Source organism: Diceros bicornis, chromosome 6 (assembly GCF_020826845.1).
Source record: "Diceros bicornis minor isolate mBicDic1 chromosome 6, mDicBic1.mat.cur, whole genome shotgun sequence".
Lineage (NCBI taxonomy): Eukaryota > Metazoa > Chordata > Mammalia > Perissodactyla > Rhinocerotidae > Diceros > Diceros bicornis.
This window is the reverse complement of record NC_080745.1, coordinates 88,537,536-88,561,706: the sequence shown is the minus strand read 5'-3', so window position 1 is coordinate 88,561,706 and position 24,171 is coordinate 88,537,536. Positions and strand designations below refer to the sequence as shown.

At 39.1% G+C, this 24,171-nt stretch overlaps 1 protein-coding gene across 1 annotated transcript in view; it reads right to left on the bottom strand.

Annotated features, from left to right (window-relative positions):
• FANK1 (fibronectin type III and ankyrin repeat domains 1) overlaps window positions 1–24,171 on the bottom strand; it is a 99,908-nt gene that overhangs the window by 28,710 nt on the left and 47,027 nt on the right. The window lies entirely within an intron of this gene.

Genomic DNA, 24,171 nt, shown 5'->3' with positions numbered 1-24,171 from the left:
TGGTAACGATAGGGTATAACTTTATACCCAGTCAGACACTTGAAAGAGACATCGTAACTGTTAGAAGGGACCATGTAGAGAGAGGCCGCTCTCATTGGTGGCGGGAAATATGAATTACAGCCTTTTTAGAAAGCGATATGGCAGCATCTAGTAAAATTAAAAATACATATATCCTTCTATCCAGCCATCCCACTCCTGGCAATCTCTCTTGCGGAAATCAGAGCACCCACACACAAGGACACATGTACAAGCACATTAACTGCTACAGTTTTTAGCAGTTTATAGCAAAGAAAGAAAAGATGACCCCTTAATTAGGGAGTGGTCAAATAAACGATGCTACGGCCACAGCATGGACTATTACACAGCCTTTAAAAATGAATTAGTTCTCTACTAGATGCCTTGAAAGGATTTCCAGAAGGTATTGTTGAATGAGAAATCAAGATGCAGAGAAAACTACAGAATATTCTATTTCTGTAAAAGATGACGAGGGGCACAGCACAGTAGACACCAAGTTGTTCGGCAAGGAATTGTTCTGTCTCATGTTAGTTTCCTCTCCCCTGCTAGATTTTTAGGTTTCTTGAGGGCTGGGTCCATGTCTAATACTTCTTTTAAAACCCCTCCCTGTCTCCCAGGGCCTTTCAGGCCTCACATATATCATTGATTTACCACACTGATTATTCAGAAAGAAAGGATCTTGTGCTTCCCATGAGCCAATGTCTCAAGTAGCTGACCCACTGCTCCCTGCAGACCCCGGGGCTTCCTGCAGTGTAGCCCCCTGAGGAAGAGGGGCTGCCCTGGTCTTGCCTGCCTCAGGCCCCAAGGACAGACAACCACCAGTTTCCTTGACATTCAGATCCCAGAGATGCACTAGGGGGCTGCCTGCAAGCTCATTTTTCCCAACATTATTTTCCTAATACTTATCAAAAGCATGGCATGATGGATTCAGATGAACCTGGGTTTAAATACATGCTCTGAAACTGAATCAAAAATACTTACCTGGAAGTGTTTTGTATTAAATAATTAAATTACATATATATAGTATCTAAATAAATTATGGTATATTTCATACAATGAAATCCTACACAGCAGCTAAAAGGAACTAGTTCTACATGCAACATAGGTAAATCTCAAAATGAGTGAGTGAGAAACACAGCTGCAAAGGCTACATTATTATACTGCTTATGTAAATATTTTGAACACACAACACAACACTATACATTATTTATGGATACACAGATATGTAGCAAAAGTTAAAAACACTGATGAGAAGAATGCATAGCGCCGGGGTAGAGTTATCTCAAAGAAGTCAGGGAAGGAACTGAGATGTGAGGGTGGGCAAGGAGAGTGACTTACCAATATATTTGTAAGGTTTCATTTCTTTAAGAAAAGGAAAGAATTTCAGACATACATATAAAATGTTAACATTTTAAACCTATATGGTACATTGGGGTGTATTATGATTTTCAATAATTTTGGTATTTTTAAAATAGTTTTTTTAAGTAACTATAAAAATAAATGATATACATTACTTTTATGGAGCTATTGGTTTTCTTAGAGAAACCTATTTTGGTGTTCTAAATACTAATTAGTAGATATAGAGAAAGGAACCAATAAGCACCTAGTATGTGCCAGACACAGGCCTTTCAACATGAGTCATCTCATTTAATCCCAGCAACTCAGGCTGGTGAAGATAATGATAACACATCCTTACACTATAACACCATTGTTGAGCAACTCATTTCTTCAGAGCCCTCTAAAACCATTCAAAGACCAGGGTTGTCTTCAATAGAAGCAGAAGTCAAGTATTATTTTTATTCCGAAGATTGTTTTCAGTATAAGTAGAAGTCAAGTATTATTTTTATTCCAAACATATCTGGCCTAGAATCCCACTAGAAATCAAGATAGGCAAGAAATTCTAAATTAATGCCAAATTTCAAAAGGGACAAACCAAATGGTTCACCATGAATTTATGAGGAGAAAAAGATAATACTCCTAGAGATGCAAGAGTTTCTCATGCCTTGTTCTTTACTAATCATTGATACAGACAAATAATAAGAGGGATTTCCATCCATGAACCTGACACGGGCCACAGATTGTTCACTGCCACCAGACCTGGCAACGTGCCCACTTTCCGCTGCAGGCTCAGGACAGAGTCAGAACTCTCCCTCCGTTCATCAGCCCTCCAGACCAGGTACGCTGGACAAGGTGTGTGTTTGGAAAGTTGACTTACTGTTTCTCACTCTTTTTTTCGGGGTGATCCAAATGTCACCGCCCCATGGCCTCTCTGAGGTCCAGCACTGAGTGTGAGAGAAGCCTTGGGAACACGTGACCGTGGCAGCAGCAGACTGGCTGTTACTGAGACACCACCTGGCTTACCCAGGACACTGAAGATTGGTGCACTGACCAGCGGTGACATCCTACATGTCTTTACTTGGAAACAAAACTTATCAAGATGCAAATCTCCATTTAGGTAGGAGCGGCTTTTGGCAGAAAGCTGTTAACGCCAGACAGGACCCAGATGGCCAGGACGTAAATGAATGTCCTCATCAGGTAAGGGCTGGTGATTTTTTAGGTGGCCAAAAAATAAATAGCGGATGAGACCAAATTTTGTTTTGGTTTTTGGCCAACCGAAAGTCATTAGACAGGTGTGGTTTTTTGTGGAAGATTGGCCCTGAGCTAAGATCTGTTGCCAATCTTCCTCCTTTTTTCTTGCCAAAGCCCCAGTAGATAGTTGTATGTCATAGTTGTGGATCCTTCTAGTTGCTCTGTATGGGACGCCACCTCGGCATGACTTGATGAGCGGTGAGTAGGTCCACGCCCAGGATCCGAACCGGCAAACCCCGGGCCGCCAAAGCAGAGCATGTGAACCCAACCACTACACCACCGGGCCGGCCCCTTGACAAGTGTGTTTTAATCCTTGCAACATTGTACCCATATAGTTTGTGTTTTCTCTTTGATAAGAATTCTAGTATTTTTGTCATGACCTGCTACTATACATATTTTAGGATGTTGGTTTTAGGATCCTAAAATACGTATCTGAACAGGTCACGAGGCAAAGTGCAAACATCAGTACGTCAAGGGAGCAGAGGCACAGTCAGCACTGAGGCTCGGTGAGAGCCGACAGAAACGGCAAGTCACAGGCCCAGCTGCTGGGAGGACAGCAACAGCAGAGGCAAAACTTGTACAGCACTTACTCTGCGCCAGGCACTGCTGTCGACACCGTACGTGTATTTACTCATTTAACCTTCACCGCAACTCTATATGCTATAAGGATTTTTATTATCTCCACTATAAAAACATCTGAGACACAGAGAGGTTAAGTACCCTGCCCACGGTCACACAGCAGTAACTGGCAAAACCAGGATTAACACACAGGCAGTTTGGCTAAGGAGTCCCTGCTTTTAACCTTGTACCATACTGCCTCTTAGGAGTAGAGACATAAGATGTAAACCTGGGGCGAAAAATCTATTTATTAGATTTCCTCAAAGCATTCATTTTAAGTTTAACCTGTGAACCAGCTTGAATCTCAAGGAAATTTAAAAATGAGCAAGAAAAAACCTGACCCGAAAAAGTGAGACAATGAAAGCCAGGTAACTATTTTAATGAAGTGCAGGGATGTTGTAAGCAGGAGGAAGAAGTGAGCACAACTCCCTCACAGCCAGGGAGGCTGCTAGTCTTCCGGAACGCAGCCCATGAGAAGGAAGATGATCTAAGAAGACCGCAGCAACTGTAAGTGAAGGCCCAGGAGGTAGAGAGGTTTGGCTGATGGTCCCTCTGACACTGAGTGTGGGTAGGAAGCCATTCAGGTGCCTCTCCACGGTTCAGCAGGGGATGTGGGGGAGGTGGGGGTGGGGGGCGGACAGTAACAGGTGAGGGAGAGGTTACAGAATGTGGGCAAAACAATTAGTGAGGTGACTCACAGGAAAATCCCAGGGCAGGGGACATACATCATGTTGGGAAAGTACGCTAAATTGAGCTTACTACCAAGACGTGAACAAGTTCCTCTATTTTTTAGTTTTATCATACAAGTTTTACAGTAAAGCTAGAATTGCAGAGGTGGGTGGTCGGGGAGTGTATCTAGGACACAGCTCTGACTCACTCCGCCCCCGGATTAACCTCCTGGCTGCATGACAAGTAATACATCTTTCCTAAGGCGACCAAAATCAGTATTTTGAAAAACTCAAAAGCTCACCTTTTTGCTATTTATTTATTTATTTAACCAAGATGTTTATATCCACACTTGTACTTATATCAGTAGAAACACTATTTGGGGAATTGTTTTCATAAGTTTTATACAAGTTTTATAAGAATGTATACAACCCACCCACAAACACACATTCATAGACACAGTTTAGATGCTACTTTTTATACAAAAGTTGGAGAACTCTCTATTTTCCTGATTTATAAGTATCAGATCTTTTAAAAGCATGCTTTTGCATGTTTAAGTCTGATAAGCAGTGTCAAAATTTAGCCAACCATATAATCTCACGTCGCAAACGCAGGTTTAAATTTTTAACTCTTCTAAAGATTACTAACGAAAAGAAGAAAAAAAAAACTCCTCAGTTTCAATTTTGCGTGGTTCCTTTAAACAACTGGTTGGCTCTTTCCATCACAGCAAATTTTTCTTATCTTAAAAGTTTTCCAAAAAGTGAAAAGGAGAAAACAATAACAAAACTACAAGGCGTGCCTCAAAAGGACAATTATACAAGAATTTATGTATGTGTTGTGTACCATAAAAGCTTCTTTTTGTGAGGAAGTTCTTATGCAAATCTGACAAATAAAACAATTTTATGCCCCTGTTGCCATTTGTCAAGTAATAAATAACATGAACATGAAATATAGAGGGCTTCATTCACTGCCACCATTCAGTCCCTATGGTTACGAAGACGGCTTAAAATATGGCTCTCAAGTACACCAGAAATCCATTTTATCTTTATAAATTATAGGTTTAAATGCAAAATACTATTTTTTTTTGTAATTTTATATATTTATTTATTTTTCCCCAAAGCCCCAGTAGATTGTTGTATGTCACAGCTGCACATCCTTCTAGTTGCTGTATGTGGGATGCGGCCTCAGCATGGCCAGAGAAGTGGTGCGTTGGTGCGTGCCCGGGACCCGAATCCGGGCCGCCAGCAGCGGAGCGCGTGCATTTAACCACTAAGCCACGGGGCTGGCCCTACAAAATACTAAGTTTAAGTAAAAAATAAAGATTGTAATAACGTAATACAACAGAAATGTGCCAGCCCCATAAGAGGAGACTCAAAAGATTTGTTAATAAAAACATCAGATTACTCAGTATCCCAATGATCGCAGTTGACCATATTTCAAAAGCTACAGAGAGAACTTGTGATCATGGTCTGTATTGGATTAGCGATTGTGATTAGTATCATAAAATGCAGGAAATGATGAAGAAACAAGCAAATATGAGTGTATTCACTATAAATATAGAATGCCATAAAGCAGAATTGCCGTTTCCCTGTCCATCCAAAAACACCTGCAAATTTACTGAGGTCAAATTTCATTGACAAGGGACATCTGCAGCCTGGCCTCTAGTGGCAGATGGTCCATAATGAAGATGACAGCATACTGAGGGAATGCTATATAAAGAACAGTGGTGGCCGTCACCTCGGAGCAATTCCTCATGGCTTGACCATATATTTATAGCAACCATAAATCAAAAATCATATTCCACATCAACGTGACATGGAAATCATAATCATTCCTACATCTTATATTTTTAAAGTAACAAAAAATATGTTTGCCATGAATACATATTGAAGAAGAAATTTTTCAATCAAATATCACAAAAGCCACATAGTGATAACAGTTTCTCCTTTCACTTAAAAATGAAATAAGACAGCTAAAATGAGTTTAACTCCATCAAACTATTATATTGCTCTCATAAAATGGAATCCTATAAAACCCTAATAGATGAAAGGACCAAGGACAGAAGCAGACAATTTAAAATTTTTTAAATGATAACCACCAGTAAACACAAGAAAATGTTCCAAGTTTCTACTAATGAAAAAAGAGGAAATTAAAATAACTGTGAGGTAACCCTTTGTTGACAAATTTGGATGACAAACATGCACTGGTAATGCCTGTGCTGTTCAAGACCGTGATAACTGGTTGACTCATGGGTCGTGGACAGCGCTGTGCATTAAACGATCCTGTACTAAAGCAATTTTGCCATATTCGACAATGATTATAAAATATCCCACCTGGTGACCCCACTCCTAGAAACATGTCCAAAGAAAATAATTCAAAACCAAAAAATAAAGCTAAAATGTTTTTGTATTGTGTGTGCTTTTACTTCTCATTATAAAAAAAAATTTCATATAAAAAAGTAGAAAGAATAGTATAGTGAGTCCAAATCCTTTCGGAACTGGAACCAATTATCAGTTAGCAGCATGATCATGGCCAATCTCTTCTCATCTATGCTTCCACCCACCTCCATCCCTCCTCCAAGCCTAGATTATTTAATAGCTAAATTTTAATGAGCCTTCACTTTATATCAGACTGTGTTCTAAGCTCTTTACATATATTATAAAATCTTCATATAATCTTATGAAGTACTAGAATTTCCCCATTCTATAAGAGCAACTGTAGACACACAGAGGTCCCGTAACTTGCGAGGGAGGGCATCTGATAAACAAGGATGCAGAGCAAAGTTTCGAACCCAGGCAACATGACTCCAGAGCCATGCCTTACTCTCTCCATATGCTATCTACTACCTCCCTATGTTTACATACATACATACATACACACATGATAACACAAAAACCCAGAGAATCACGTTAGCATCATCGACAGCAACAAAAACTGCAAATCAATCTAAATGTCCAAGAATATGGGGTGTTATATACCCCATAGTACATCATTTAAATGCAAGAATATTTAGCCCTAGAAGTCATATGGAAGAATATTTAAGTGTATTTGATATGCTAAGGGAAGAATACAAATTTGCATAGACATTGTGATTACAATGATATAAAATATACAGATGCATATAGACAGAAGAACTGAAAAAGAATTTAGAAAAATGAAAGACAATTAGAGTAGCAGAATTATGGCTGATTTTTTGGTAAATTTTGTTGTTGCTATAGCATCGAACAAGAAAAAAAAAACAAAATGTAATTGCGCATTTTCACTTATTCTTAATAAAAACAAAATTCAGCTAAGATAAACTCCCAGCCTGGATTCCTCCTCCCTGAGCTTACACGTGTATGACAGAAACAAACCTGAAAACTAGTCCAAGAACAAGTCAAAGTGGATGTTTCACAGCACGAGGCGTTTCAGTTATACTCTGGCTCAATGTATTGACCCTTCTGGTGTCGAGTAGATATTCTGCATCACATTTATTTCCGAGGACTAAGTTTACTTTATCCATTCAGCACATTTGTGAGACACCTGCTATGTGTTCCCAGGGCTCAAGCATAACCAAGACAGAGGAGGGCGGGCGCTAAGAGACCCGCAGGGAGCCCTGACACCAAACGCATCCAACGAGAGGCATGCCACTGGGAAAGAGCAGGAGGCAGCGCAGACGGAGCCCCAGGGAGGCCTCATCTAATCTTGGGGTGGGGCGCAAGTAAGTGAGGTTTGAAGGATCAGAGGCACGAGTCTAGCAGAGCCCATGGGCAGAGAGTACACCATTTACTGAAAACAATTTAATTTAATTAGAAAATTCTCTTATGTTTTTATTCCCAAGCATCCAAAAATAATACAGACTGCAAACTGCTCACAGCTGCTTTTCTCTACTTTGCTAGTAAGTTCTTCAGGGGCAAAAATCAGTTCAGACGTTAAAAACCAAACGAAAAACTAAACTAACAAACAAAAGACAAAACCTCCTAGAGTAAGAAGTTGGAACCATTGCTTCTTGTCCTGGCTCCACCACAGATTATCCTCATCAGGAACAGGGGGATAAATAAGGATACCTGCCCTGCCTCCCTCCCCGATTTACTGCAAGAAAAAATAACGTGATAAAATATTGAACAGCGATTTGAAATGTATAAGGGGCTTCACAAACATAAGGTAGTGACAATGCTTTTGAAAATGTTCACCTATTCTGTACTTTTTGCTATGTGGAAACCCTGCTTGGAATTCGATTCAGGTAATAGGTAGAGGCAAAGAAAGAAGTGTTTTTCCAAGCTATTTCTTTTGCCTAATTATGATAATTACAATTTACCGTGGGCTTGCTCTGAGCAGGACACCGTACTGGACACTCAATCTACGGTGTGTCTAAACCAGACAATGACCCGATATTCTCAATTTGCAGATGAGGAATGGACAGGAGGAGCCCGAGGCTCAAAGAGGTAGAGCAGCTTGTTCAAGGCTACAGAGCTGGTAAGGGCGGGGCTGGGGTTTCAGCCCAGGTCTCTAACTCCAGAGCCTGTGCTCTCCCCCACATACTGCACAGTACAGAGCTTCAGAACTTTTCAATGCAAACAAACATTGAATCCCTGTAAAATGATAAAGTTTTTCACAATCAGATATGAAAAGTCAAATTGCAATTTATATTGTTTTGACACAGAGCATGTCACTGAAGTTTAAAATATACTATGGTGAAAAATGTAGGATATTTTAACAGTAGCAATAGGGAAATGTTCAAAATGCATCTGATTAGTTTACATGCACTCTTAAGAAAACTGCGCTACTAAAGGATATGACCAAGCAATTCTGTAGACACAGAACGCCAGTGACGTACACTCAGCCTCACTGATAATCAGAACTATGTGATTAAAATGAGATGTCACAATTATCAAGTTTATGAAAATTGAAATCTGCCAATGGCAGAGAAAAGAAACACTGGGAATATTCCCAAACTGGCAATGAAAGTACAAATTCGGAAATCTCTTTGGAGAGCAACTTGGCAAGGTTAAGTAAAGTTTAGGAAGTGCTATCTCGATCATTCAGCAATTCCCCTCCTAGCTACAGTCCCCGACATGGCAGGAATGTTCACAGCAACTTGGCATTTGGGAATAATTGAAACAACCTAAACGGCCACCATGAGAACACTGGATGGATTAGAAATAATCATACATGGGAATATTATATAGCAGTTAAGATTAAAGTTACAATTAATTGGGTTTAAATATATCTACATGATTAAATTTGGGAGGGGGAGTTGAATCACAAAAGCAGGTTGTAAAATAATACGTACAGAATGATACAATTTATGTAAAGTTTAAGAAACCAAAACTATATAAAGAGGAGGAGGGAAAGAAGAACGGAATGGCAGATTGGCAACATTATGTTTCTTAAGCTGGGGAGCAGCACATGAATATTTATTACATTATTTCATATATTTTATACCTGAACTATTTAATAAAAGAACAGAACAAACTACTACATGCATGGATGTATTTCTATCCTTATTCTTGTCTTATTCATCTCCCAAGTAAATGGGCGTCCAGGTAACCTGTACTTCAAAATTACCTTAAAATGCTATGTAAAGGTGGTTCCATTTCAAATCCAGAAATCCATGGGAGTTAACGTGTCTTTAATATTTTCTACATTCCAATGACATGTTCAATCCAACCAGAGACCAAGCACTTTGAGGAGAGTGACCTGAGGTTCACTGTTCACCCCCAACGCCCCTCAATAAATGATTTGAGCTGATCTGATGTTATTCAAATATTCAGGAGAGTCTGTTTTATAACTCCTTAAAATATATTGCAGTTAATGTATCTATGAAAGATAAGTAGTGTCTTAACACAATGTATAACTTACTATATTTTATTCTACAGCTGTCAATGCTTATCAATACTTAGACTGCATATTATTCACCAGGAGGTGTTAAAAATAGATAGAACTTCAAATAAGCAAAGGGAGGTCTCCAGCGCTTCTGTTGCATGAGCTCAAATCATTACGTTGCCCGTCTTCTAGTTCATCATCCCATAGGATGTGATGTTTCTTGACTCAGGTTTGTCAGCTGCCTTCCATGGAGCCCTATAAAAACCAACTCAATCCAGCTCGTAACATAAATCAACTACATTGTTATGAACCTCTCTTATGCACACAAATATAATGGAATGATACATACTGACACAGAAATCTTTGAAATCTTACAGTTTTGCGCGGTACAAAGAGGGATTACATCAGGTATCATCATCTTCAACTTCTCCCAACTGTTCTCTTCCTTCTCTGTTCCCCATCCTGCCAATATCTCTTTTTCAAACCATTCTCTGTTCTTTGGTTCTCAATATATATATTTTTAATATTACTATGTGGCAGGCACCCTGAGAGTAGGGTAGGACAAGACAAATGGTTCTGGCTCTCATTGAGTCTACAGTCTTGCAGCAGATACAATCATTAAACGAAGAGACCAAAAAAATAAAATTATCACAGTTGTGATCATTGCTCTAAAGGAAAACAACCAAGGTGCTGACATTTGAGCTCATCCCTCAAGGATGCAGCCCAGAAAGGACAATGAAAAACGTCAGAGCAATAAAAAGGACTCATTGTTGCACTTAAGTTACCAGTAACGTGTGGTACAAACTTGCCCAGGGCAAATGAAAACCGAAAAATGAATCATATCATTTTAACAGCGATAGAGTAGCCCAACTAATGTTAAGATCTCTAGAGAAAAACTCAACCCTCATCATTCACATACTTGATAAATAGGAATCTTTAAGAGTTGTAATTTATTAATAAGAATAGTGTAATTTTCTGTTATATATCAGTACATAACAATTGCCACATACTGTGGCTCTTTCAAATGGGGTTCTTTTATAACTTATAACCATGTCCCTGCTTCTCCAACAGCTTTCTGCAATGGTTTTCAAAAAAAGAATAAACAGAAGGGTTGGATGAACTTACAACATAAAAGCATTTTTTTTTTTTTACCATAAATCTCTCCAAACTCATTCATTCTAAATAAGTTACCTAGGTATACTCAGAAAAATAAATTGTACTTTTGCAGTCAGTATGGAAAGAACGAGGATCATAAATTGGGTATTAATTATAAATAATGGTCATTGTTCTTTGCATTTATCAGAATAATGTCCTGAATAAGAAATCCCTTGCTTCTACTGTGGGATTGTATTCATATTCATCTGTTTCTTGGCTCCAAGCATGTCTTAACCGCCAAGATTCATTGTCAGACCCTTCATTGTAAAGAGTAACTGAACCTGTTCAGCGAACAAAATTCAAAGGCAGCTACTATGTCATAGCTGTCCTTCCAAAAAGTCTCTCCTCCAATGTATAAGAGGCAGTTTGAAGATAGGTTTACTTCCCCTCTCTGCACTAGTCACAAATGTACAGCTTGGATCTCAGCTTGAACACAGATAAACCTGTTTAATCTTCCATCCGGTATTGCTTCCCTCTACAACCCTCTCCAAGTTCCTTCCTCAACCCCTTCCCACTCTTCCCACACACCCACTTCAACGCTTTTGTTAAATTTCCTAAAAACGTTTAGGAGATTTCTACTTGAAATTATCTTTAAACCACAAGCTTTTGCTTTCATTCACACTATCTTACTACAGCATGTGAAGGTATATCCCTTTCAAAACTGAAATTACAAAATAATCCTACAAATGAAAACTGGCACATGTAAAGCATTCAAGCATAACCTCAGTTCAGAAGGAAGTAATAAATACCAACCAGTCGGATGAGTTCTAAAAAGCATGCTGTGCTGTCTCAAAAAAGAAACAAAGATAGTTATGCAGATATTGTAAACAAAAATAATCCTCTTGATTAAGCACATTTTTTCCTAAGATGGTCATAGCACTGTTTTTTTTTTTCTGATATAAAAGCAATACCTATTCATTGTTTAAAAAAAAAAAACAGAAATATTAAAACAGGAAATAAAAGTTCTCTCATAACCTCCCCAGAGATGACCACGAGCAAAATCCTAATGAAAATTCAAAGACTTCTTTAGCATGGATATGTAAAATTTAACAAAAATGCCATCATATTCAAGGTACTGTTTTGTAGCTTGCCTTTTTAAATTAACATGCTACTGTAGATATTCTTGCATGTTAATACATGTGACTTTAACTCAGTTTTTAAAAACAAACTACTCTCTGTATACAATAATTTATTATAGACAAAACTTCAATAAAAATTATTGTGCATTTAACTTTACATAGTGATGCAAATATTTTTACAAGACAAATTCCTAGAATCTTTGGCTGTGTCTATGTTTAATTTTGGTACATATTATCAAATTGCCCTTTAAAAGGAGCATATATCAATGTACCAACTGCATGCAAGAGATTGGTGTTCTCATATCCAGGCAAACAAGAATATTATTGACCCCCCCCAAACCAGGTATAAAGTCTAGAGACACATTCACACATGTGTGCAAGAAGACTTGGTAAGAATGATCATTGTTGCACTATTAATAATGTAGTAATGAAAAATTTGAAATATTCTCTACAGAAGGATGGATAAATAAATTGAGACATTTGTATCACAGAATACTATACACATTTTTGTCACTCTTAGAAAAGTAACGGTATCTGGTATTTAGAGGCCAGCTGGAACCACTGTGCTTCCTACTTCGGCTCATATTGAATACATCACCTTATAAAACATGCAAAACAATCTAATGTATTGTTTATAGATATATACATGTGTAGGAAAATTATAAAAACATACATTTACTCATTTGGCAAATATTTGCTGAGAGCCTACTATGAACTATGCATGATCCAATACTGGGGACTCAGCAATAAACGAGTCAACAAAAACCTCTACCTCAAGGAGTTTATGTTTTAATGGGTGGGAGAAAAGACACTAAACAAAATGAATTAGCAAAATATATTGAATGTTAGGAGAAAATCTTTACAACCATAGATTATGCAAGGATTTCTTATACAGGACTTGAAAAGCATTAACAGTAAAAGGAAAAAATTTGATAAACTGAGTTTCAATAAAATTAAAAGCTTCTGCTCCTTGAAAATCACCATTAAGAAGATAAAAAGGTAATACATAGAGTGGGAGAAAATATCAATGATACATATATCTAACAAAAGACTTGTGTCCAGAATATATTAAAAAACACTTAGAACTCAATAATAGGAAGACAGACAACCCAATTTAAAAACGGGTAGAAAATTTGAAATATTTCACAAAAGAAGATTTACAAATGGCTGACAAAGACATGAAAAGATATCCCTTATTACTAGTCATCATGGAAATGCAAATTAAAATGACAATGAGATGCCTAGAATCCCTAAAATACAAAAAGACTGAGGATACCAAATGTTGGGGAGGATGCAGAACAACCAGAACTCTCACACACTGTTGGTGGAAATCTAAAATGTACGATCACTTTGGATAACTGTTTGGCAGTTTCTAATAAAGTTAAAGACGGACCTACACAATGAACCAGCAATTCCACTTCTGGGTATTTACCTAAAATGAATGAAACATATGTCCACACAAAGACTTGTACACGAATGTTCAGAGTAGCTTTATTCATAATCCCCAAAATCTGAAACATACCAATGTCAACCAGCAGGTAAATGGATATAAATTGTGGTATATCCATACAATGAAATATTACTCAGCAATAAAAAGGAATGAACTGTTGATACATGTAATAACACAGATGAAGCTCAAAACCATTATGCTGAGTAAAAGAAGCTAGACAGAAGAGCTCATACTGAACGACTCCATTTATATGAAGTTCTAGAAAAGGCAAACATCTATAGTGACAGTAATCAGATCAGTGGCTGCCTAGAGCTGTGACTGCAAGGTAGTGCCAGGACCTAAAGGGATTTTTTGGTGATAGAAATGCTCTTTTAGACTCGGGTGGCAAGAGGAAGGCTCCACTGAGGATGTGACTCTTGAGTAAACAGCTGATAGAGCTGAGAGCACAGTCATGCAGATACATGGAGAGGGCACTCCATGCAGCAGGCAAAGCTGATGCAAAAGCTGTGAGACAGGAACGAGCCCAGCACGTTCCCTGAACCCAAGGAGGCCAGCATATATAGGACCATGAGCAAGAATAACAGAAGATAAGGGAGAGAAGAGTGGCGGGAAGAGGGATGGGGGACAATATTAGCTAGGGCCTTTTGGTCACTGTAAAATCTTTGACTTTTGTTCTGCATGAGATGAAAAGCAACTGGAGGGTTCTGAGTAGTAGAGTGACACGATCTGATTTTGTTTTAACAGGATCCCTCTGGCTACCATATTGAAAACAGACCAAAATGGGGTAAGGGCAGGAGCAGGGAGACCAGTCAGGAGGCAAGTGCAGTAACCAGTTGGAAATATGATGGTGGTTACAGCAGGGCGAGTGGCAGGACAGCTCATGAAAAGTGATCAGATTCAGGCATCAGAAACTATCAGACTCTCTGAAGGACCCTCCACTCCATGACAATTAGACCTGGGATGGGACCTACCCTGTGAAGTATTGCTGGTCTCACAAAAGGTAGAAGAATTATCCAGAGACAGCCCACCTCTTCACCCTGCCCCCCTGCAATATAAAAATATCATCAGGGTTCAGATCAATCAGGAACCAGAAGGAACAGAAACCTGGGCCTCAATGTCCCAAAGCCAATAAAGGAACACCCAGAAAACAAGGATAAAGGAATCTACAGAGGCAGAGAACCAGGGCCAAAGAAGCAGAGAGCCAGAGCCGTGGAGAACCAGAGCTGGCCTGATCTGCAGGCAGCAGCCACGTCAAGTTACCACGAGGCCACATTAACACAGCAACCGTGTTGTGGGGATATCGTACCTGGAGAGCAGCAAGCAGCAGCTGGACCACAGACTCCTGCTCTGAGCAAGTTTCCAGAGAATTCCACGGTTCCTATAAGCCTCTCGACTACCTCCAGGGCAGAAGCAAATGCTCTCTGAAGGAAAGATCCCCCACACAGCTTAAGATCAAACAAAGATCACCAAACACAAAGGAAGGCAAGCAACCATGCAGAGTCAGAGACGGAGACCCTTATGTTAAGCATGTCTTTTTATTTGGATTTTTTGACATCTGGGGCCTCACTGACCACGGGGAGACTGCCCCTCCCAGGGCAAACCAATCCCTAGAGACAGTTAACTTGCCTTCCAGTGCACCTTTCATATGAAAACTAACCAAGCAGAGCCCACATCCTCTATCTGGCTCTTACACTCCAGGCAATACCCCCTGCCCTAATCACCTCAGGGCCAGGTACCATAAAACAGCCCCTATGGCCCAGAGCCCACCGAAATTATTCAAACTAGCCAATCCTAAACCTGCTTACCCTGCCTTGTCTTGCCTTTCTCACAGAAACCACAAGAAAGGCCCTTGCCCAGAGTTCCCCTCACTCCTGACTGCCCCTGGCGCTCCCCTGTGCGGCTCCCCTGTGGTGAGGCGTGCCCCCTCTTCTTGAGAACTGTGAGTAACAGACTGTCTTTTCAATGGCAGTCATCTCCTGCTCTGTTGGCCTCACCATGCGTGAATAATAAAATCTACATTTTAGAACACCTTCCAAGAACTGAAGAGGTTGGAATTGTCAGATTAAGAATATCCAAGAGCTATGTAAAAAAGTTTTAAAGAAATATAAGATTCATCTACAAAGTTGAACACACAACAAAAAACTATTAGGAATAACCAGAAATGTCTGAGGAAAAAAGCAAATGGAAATTCTAGAAATGAAAATATAGTTGTTAAAATGAAAAACTAAGAGGGTGAATTAAATGGCAAATTAAGCAGAGACGAAAAGATAATTATATATATCTGAAGAATTTACCCAATTGACTCAGTATAAAGCAAAGATTGCATATATATAAAATAGAAGTCAAGAAAATAGAATGAGAAGATCTAACATATTTAATCAGAGTTCCAGAAAGAAAGAATAAAGAGAACGGAGGAGAGGCAACATTTAAAGAATAATCACGGAAAATGTGCTATAACTAATTAAAACTATAAATTCACAACTTCAGGAAGCAAAATATCCCAAACAGGAACAATAAAAAGAAAAACATTCATAGACACAAAAATGAAAGAGCAGAACATCAAAGGCAATGATGAGATCCCAAAAGCAACTAGAGAGAAGACACACATCCCCTTACAAAGGAATGTCAGGAGGACAGCAGAATTCTCCATGACAACAGTGGAAGCCAGAAAACCATACACTAATGTCTTCAGAGAGAAGAGAAAAAGTAGATGTTAGCCTAGAACTGTATACGGAGTAAAAATTACCTTCTGGAACAAGAATGAAATAAACACATTTACCAATAAAAAATCAAGGCATTTTGCAAATATTTGCAAAACATATACTGGATAAAGGGCTTGTATCCAAAAATATAAAAAGAATTCTTCTTTTTTTCTTTTTAATTTTTATTTTATTTTATTTGTGAGGAAGATCAGCCCTGTGCTAACATCTGCCAATCCTCCTCTTTTTTTTTTTTTTTTTTTTTTGCTGAGGAAGACTGGCCCTGGGCTAACATCCATGCCCATCTTCCTCCACTTTAAATGGGACGCCGCCACAGCATGGCTTGCCAAGCAGTGTGTTGGTGTACGCCCAGGATCCAAACCGGTGAACCCCAGGCCACCGCAGTGGAGCATGTGCACTTAACCACTTGCGCCACCAGGCCAGCCCCTAAAAAGAATTCTTAAAACAATGATAAGAAAACAAGAAATTGGCAGAAGATCTGAATAGATACCTCACTAAAGAAGATATACAGATGGCAAAAAAGCATATAAAAATGCTCAATATCATACGTCAATAGGGAATTGCAAATTAAAACAACGTGATACCACTACACACATATTAGAATGGCTGAAATCCAAAAACCTGACAATACCAAATGCTAGCAAAGATGCAGAATAATAGGAACTCTCACTCCATTGCTGGTGGAAATGCAAAATGGTACAGCCACTTTGGAAGACAGTTTGGCAGGTTTTTCACAAAGTTAATCATAGTCTTATCATATGATCCAGCAATCATGTGCCTAGGTAATTACCCAGTTCATTTAAAGTATTATGTCCACACAAAAACTTGCATGAGAATGCTTACAACAGCTTTATTCATAACTGCCAAAAACTGAAAGTAATAGATCCTTCAGTGGGTGAACAGATAAAGATGTGGTACATCCCCACAATGGAATGGTATTTGGCAATGAAAAGAAATGAACTGTCAAGCCATGAAAAGACATGGAAGAATCTTAAATGCATAATGCTAAATGCAAGAAGCCAGTCCAAAAGAATACATCTGTTATGATTCCAATTCTATGACATTCTAGAAAAGGCAAAACTATGGAGGGAATGAAAAGATCAGTAGTTGCAAGGGGCTGCAAGGAAGGGAAGGAGGGATGAATAGGTAAAACAGAGGATTTTTTAGGGCAGTAAACTATTCTTTATGATATTGTAGAGGTGGATACATGATACCATGCATTTGTCAAAAAACTATACAACTTGACAGCACAAAGAGTGAAGCTTAATGTATGCAAATTTTTAAAAATCATTTAGGTGGTTGCAGAATCCCAAGATGGAATACAGAATGTGACAAAACAATCTAACTCTGTTGCAGATATATGAAACCACCTCACTGAGGGGTGGGGAAAAGGTTTCTGCCTAAGTAACTTTGGAAACGAGTGAAGACTCTAAAACTTAAGGCAAAAGAAACCGCACACAAGCACTATACTCAAGTAGACAACATTATTTCCCACAGGGGTACAGGTTAACAATTCTGATATTGCTGTGCACGTATACTGGAACTGAACAGTTAAGTAAATGGACGGCAGATGATGAGAGCCAGATTTCTCACTGCTGGAGTGGGAGTTTACAGATAAGCAAGGAGAGGAAGCTAGAATGATCCACATTAACAAATTATAGTTGGACACATCAGTATGATCTCATGCTTGGCTTAACTTAGGTATACACATATTCATAAGTATAGGTGTATACACTCAGATCTCCTTGCTCTGTCAGTTGAGAGAGCCTAAAAGCAATGACACGTCAATATCAACAAACATATCTAGCACCCAGATCTTCGTTCTTATACCATTCTTCAATTAAAGAAACCAGGACTCCTTGGAGAAAGGGCTGATTCTAGAAGTGGATTAGGAAACATACAAGATGAGTCTGGAGTATCTTATAGTGTCACAAAGTATATGCTCAGGAAAAAAAAAAAGCCAACTGTGGTGAGGGTATGCCAAAGGGACACAGGAGGCAACTGATAAAAACTCCCAATGGCTAAAGGTGGAACATTTGAGCAACAAAATTGATTTAGTACTGGACTAAAACCCAAAGTATAAAATATATATCCATGAGTCCATACTGATATAAATGAGTGAATAAGTAAACAAATGTGAGAGAAGAGACAAATCTCCTTTGCAGAAGAACTCCAAATAATTTATGTAGATAATCTTCCCTCAAGGAGGTAGAACATAACTCCTTACTCCTTCAGTGTGGGCTGCACACAGAGTCCAGTAGGGAAAGGAGGGAAAAGTGACTTTACAATGGAGAAACCTGACAAACACTACCTCACCCAGGTGACTAAAAGTACCATCAATAGCACTAAGTCATATTGATAATACACATCCTTAATTCAGTGTGATGAGAATGGCACTTTTACCTCTGTGGTCTTCTGCCCCAAAACCCATAAACTCAACCTAATCACTAAAAAAACAATCAGATAAATCCCACTTGAGAGACATTCTATAAAATACCTAACCAGCACTCCTCAAAATTGCCAAGGTCATCAAAAACAGGAAACGTCTGAAAAACTACCATAGTCAAAAGAAACTTGAGGAGACATGACAACTAAATATAATGGGATATTCTGGATGGGATCATGGAACAAAAAAAAGGGCATTAGGTAAAAACTAAGGAAATATGAATAAAGTGTCAACTTTAGTTAATAATAGTATATCAGTATTGGTTTATTATTTGTAACAAATGTACAATTATTCATGTAAAATATTAACAGTCATGTCATTTAACAACAGGGGTATGTTCTGAGAAATGCATTGTTAGGCAATTTTATTGTTGTGTGAGCATCAGAGTGTACTTATGCAAAAGTAGATAGTATAGCCTACTGCACACCTAGGCCATATGGTACTAATCTTATGGGACCACCATCATACATGCGGTCCATCACTGACCGAAACGTCATTATGTGGTACACGACTGTAATGGCGGAAACTGGGTGTGGATTATGGAACTCTGAACTATCTTTGTAATTTTTTTGTAAATCTAAAACTTTTATAAAAATAAACTGTATTTTATAAGAAACATCACCAATACGAAAAGCAGAAAATATGACCAATAATGAGAAAAAGAATCAATCAATAGGAATTAACCCAGAAATGATATAGATGACAAAATTCACAAACAAGTACATTTATCTATTTCATATATGCTTTATGTGTTGAAGAAGATAAAGAAAAACATGAGCATGAGGAGGAAAGAATAGAAAACATAAAAATACCTAATTGGAACTGTTTGAAATGAAATACACAATATGAAATGAAAAAAAACTAATAAAATTAACAGCAGATTATACATGGCAGAAAAATATATCAATAAACTAAAATAAATAGCAACTAAAAAATTGATAAAATGAAGCATAGAGAGAAAAAAAAATTGAGAATTCACAGAGCATCAGTAACCTGAAGGAGAACGTCAAGCAGTCTGACTTACATGTAACTGCAGTGCGATAAGGAGAAGAGGAAAAGGGGACAAAAAATTATTTGAAAAAATAGCCAAAAATTTCCCATATTTGATGAAAAGTATAAACCCACAGATCCAGAACTTCAAGAATCCCAAGCAGAATAAACTTAAGAAAACCATGGCAAATACCATTTTAATCTAATCGTTGAAATTCAGTGAAAAATATTAAAAGCAGCCATAGGTCAAAAAAAAGAAAGTACAGAGGAAAAGTAAGAATGACAGCAGACTCCTCCTCAGAAACATGTAAGCCGAGCACAGTATAGAGACGTCTTTAAAGTACTCGAGGAGAAGTGTGTCTACCTAGGATTCTTTACCCAGGGACAATCTCTTTAAAAAATAATAGCAAAATAAAGGCTTTTTTCAATAAACAAAAGCTGAGAGAATTCATCACTAGCAAACCTGAACAGTAAAAAATGTTAAAAGAAGTTTCTTAGGCAGAAGAGAAATCATACAAGATGAAAATCTGGATCTATGTAAAAGAATAAAAAGCACTAAAAATGGCAAAAATGAGCGTAAATATAAAATATATCATCTGCCTAAAGTAAAAAATCATAACATTATTGTGAGGTTAATAGGATATATATAGAAAAATATATGACAACAAGAGCACAAAGGATGGAGGGATGGAAGTATACACTGTTGTTTAAGGTTCTTACACATAATGTAAAGTGGTTTGATATACTTAAAGAAAGACTGTGATGAGTTTTTTACTCCCAGGACCCACCCTTATACAAGTTTTCACATTTCTCCTTCTTAATTATGTATTAAAACTATCTTCCCTCTAGTTTGTCAGACATTTTCATAAGGAGCCTGAATGAGTCCCTTCTGGGTCACTAAAATTGCTAAATGAATGCACTCACAGATTAATAATTGACTTAGGAGTTAAATAATTGTGTGATAAACCCTAACTTTAGGGGCCGCCCGGTGGCGCAAGCGGTTAAGTGCACGCGCTCCGCTGCGGCGGCCCAGGGTTCGCTGGTTCGGATCCCGGGCGCGCACCGATGCACTGCTTGGTAAGCCATGCTGTGGCGGCGTCCCATATAAAGTGGAGGAAGATGGGCACGGATGTTAGCCCAGGGCCGTCTTCCTCAGCAAAAAAAAAGAGGAGGATTGGCGGATGTTAGCTCAGGGCTGATCTCCTCACAAAAAAAAAAAAAACCCTAACTTTAAATTTATTTAAAACGTCCTAAATATAACTTTTAAATTATTTTAATTACTTTATACTATTACAAACATATACAATAAATATATTACATTTCATGTACCTGTGTTTTATATTTTCTGCAAACTCAACAAGAGCCTTTGGTCAAAAGTAAAAAATTCCAACTTGATATGAAGTGGGAAAACAATAAAAATAAAAATTATTCATGCTCACATATAACAATAAATCTGACTGCTCCTTTCCATTTTCTATCTTAGGATAACTTGCATTCTATTTGGAGGCTTAATATTAAAGCATGCAGGCAAAGGATCTCTCGAATAAATCATATTTTCTGTACAACCTTTAAGAAAGCCTTTGCTTTTTTTGCTTTCCTAAAGTGAAGTACTCAAATATCACTTTGAATCCCCTTTCAAATATATTCAATCCTCATCTTGGCTGTGGCCCCCTCCACCCAAAAAAATACTATAGAAGTACTGGTGTAAGCTTCAAGAGCTAATATTATGTATTCTGTGCGAAATGTTTGCATTCTTGATAGGTAGAACAAATACCTTCCAGCCAAACTGTTATACAGCAATCTCCATTTCCTCCTGATTCTAACTTTAAAATGTGAATAAATGAGAATGTGGCCTTCCATGGCATTCTGCCATATCCAGGATAATTGACTGCAGTTCATTTGAAAAGAAAACTTTCAAAACCTTAAACTCTTTGAATTTTCCTTGAGTATGATATATTCCTTCACCCCACACCTACCTCTTCTGCATTCTATTGCTGTAGAATGTATATTCTTTCTTACTTGGAAGGAACTTGATTTTGTTTGGGAGCTAAATCATCACTTGAGATGAAGCCTATAACTGCGTTTTTAGTAAAATGCCATTAAAAAAATAAGACACTTGGGGGCCGGCCCAGTGGCGTAGCTGTTAAGTTCTCGTGCCGCTTCCGGCGGCCCAGGGTTCACAGGTTCGGATCCTGGGAGCATACCTATTGCACTACTCATCAAGCCATGCTGTGGCAGGCATCCCACATAAAGCAGAGGAAGATGGGCACGGATGTTAGCCCAGAGCCAATCTTCCTCAGCAAAAAGCGGAGGATTGGCAACAGGTGTTAGCTCAGGGCTCATCTTCCTCAAAAAAAAAAAAAAATAATAAGATACTTGCATCATATATGAGTATTACAAGTGTTTCACAGAAATTCTTTGTCAAGCAAAGCAACTGACAGAAAAATACCAGAGTGATTTCCACTAATGTCATCATTTTAGGCAACTGTTCTTTTCAAACTATCTTTTAGTTAAATAAATGCTCTAATAATTAGTTTTCCTTTCCCTATTTTTTTAAACTAAAAATCCATTTTGCCCAGTACAGGAAAAAAAAAAAAATCCATTAACTTGGAAATTCTTCTGGGCTATCAAATTTATATGGATTTTATTTTAAAACTCTTGATTCTATAAGAGTAATTTTATGCTTTTCACCACAATAACAAAATCATCATGACAATACTAATATTTTGTGAGCATTTACGTTGGGCCAGATACTGTGTAAGTGCTTTAGAGCCAGTGTCTCATCTCAGGCTCACAGACACCCGAGGAGGGAGGTGGAATCCTTACCCACATTACAGACTCGGACACAGAGGCCTCCCAGAGGTGGGAGGCCGCCCAGCCAGGCGTGGCTGAACCCAAGTCTGTCTGACCCCAGAGTTCCTAACCACAAAGCTATGCTGGATCTGGAGGTGTGGCTCCCCAGAAAACAGAAAAATACAAATTAGCAACCAAGAGGCATTCTGGCCCTGCTGGATCCCTGGGACCTGGATCTCGGAGGAAACTTCAGAACTTTCACAAGCTCTCATCTTCCAAGGCCCAGAATCCAGGCTGTTACCACAATTCTTTTTCCCTGCAGTGGAACTCATTCTTCAAACAAATTCACTTATAAGATTCCAGTACACGAGACATAAAAACAGAGCTGATCTGGTGAAAAAGCAGGCAGTGAGGGGTCTAAAGACCACCCACACAACCTCCCAGACCCCCAGAGGTCACCCTGAGGCAGCTCCTTTCTACTTAAGAAGTGTGGAGAGCAAAGTTTGAAAATCACTAGATCGCCCTCAGGCCAGGCCAGTGTCCTGGGTCTGGGGACCTCTCGGAGATTCCACTTCAGCCAAAGAGCATGATGGAAACCACAAGAGGCTTCCCAGAACAGTGAGCCCTGGCAGCCATAGGCCAAGTGGTTCTAAAGTGTGGTTCCTGGCTCAACACCAGGAACTTGTTAGAAATACAGATTTTCAGGGCTGACCCCAGACCTACTGAATCAGAAACTCTGAGGCTGGGGCCAAGCATTCAGTGTTTAACAGACTTTGAAGTGACTCCGATGCACGCTCAATCTGAGAACTACCCTAGAGATAGAAGGTAAACTGAGCCCTGAAGTCAGCAGCTGAGAGGAAGAGAACCCAGCATTTTCTTTTTTTTAATGTTTTTTTGTAAGTGTGTGTGAGGAAGATCAGCCCTGAGCTAACATCCATGCTAATCCTCCTCTTTTTGCTGAGGAAGACCGGCTCTGAGCTAACATCTATTGCCAATTCTCCTCCTTTTTTTTCTCCCCAAAGCCCCAGTAGACAGTTGTATGTCATAGCTGCACATCCTTCTAGCTGCTGTATGTGGGACGCGGCCTCAGCATGGCTGGAGAAGCGGTGCGTCCGTGCGTGCCCGGGATCCAAACCCGGGCCGCCATTAGCAGAGCGCGTGCACTTAACCGCTAAGCCACAGAGCCGGCATTGTCTACAACATCTCTGTGGAGATGAAGCTGCCCGTTATCCCACAGGACCATCAGCTGAAGATTTAATGGGTCCTCCACATCAGACACTTACTCAGGAAACATGTGTGAGCGTCTACCCTACTCTGCTGGCACCACAGCAGCACTCAGCAGCAGGATTGAATAAGAAGCAGGCCCAGGTCTCAGCGGGGCTAGAGGAAGCCACACAGCAAAGACACAGACAGCAAAGTGCCAATCAGCAAGAGAGAAGCCAGCAGAGACATAAAAACAAGAAGGGTGGTCCACTCAGTCTCAGATGTTGGGGGACATTTTCACCAAGATGAGACCTGAGCTGCTGGAAAGGGTGAGTAGGAACTTTCCAGGGACAAATGAAATGTTGGTGACCAAACTTCCCTCCAGCCCCTGTAAATGCACAAATCATCAGCTACATTTTGGACCCAAAGAGAAAAAGGACAGAAGAACGTCTGCTCTAAAAGTCTGATACTCTTGATGTGGACCTTCGCCCTATTTAGGTGATAGGCTTCCACTGAGGTGGGGTCAGGACAGGGAGGTACAGGTATACCTGGTACAGTCCCTGCACTCGGGAATCTGGTCATCAAGGGGGCTTCTCCTGTTACAGAAAATGGTTCCAATTTGCCCCTGGCCCCCAAGGCTGG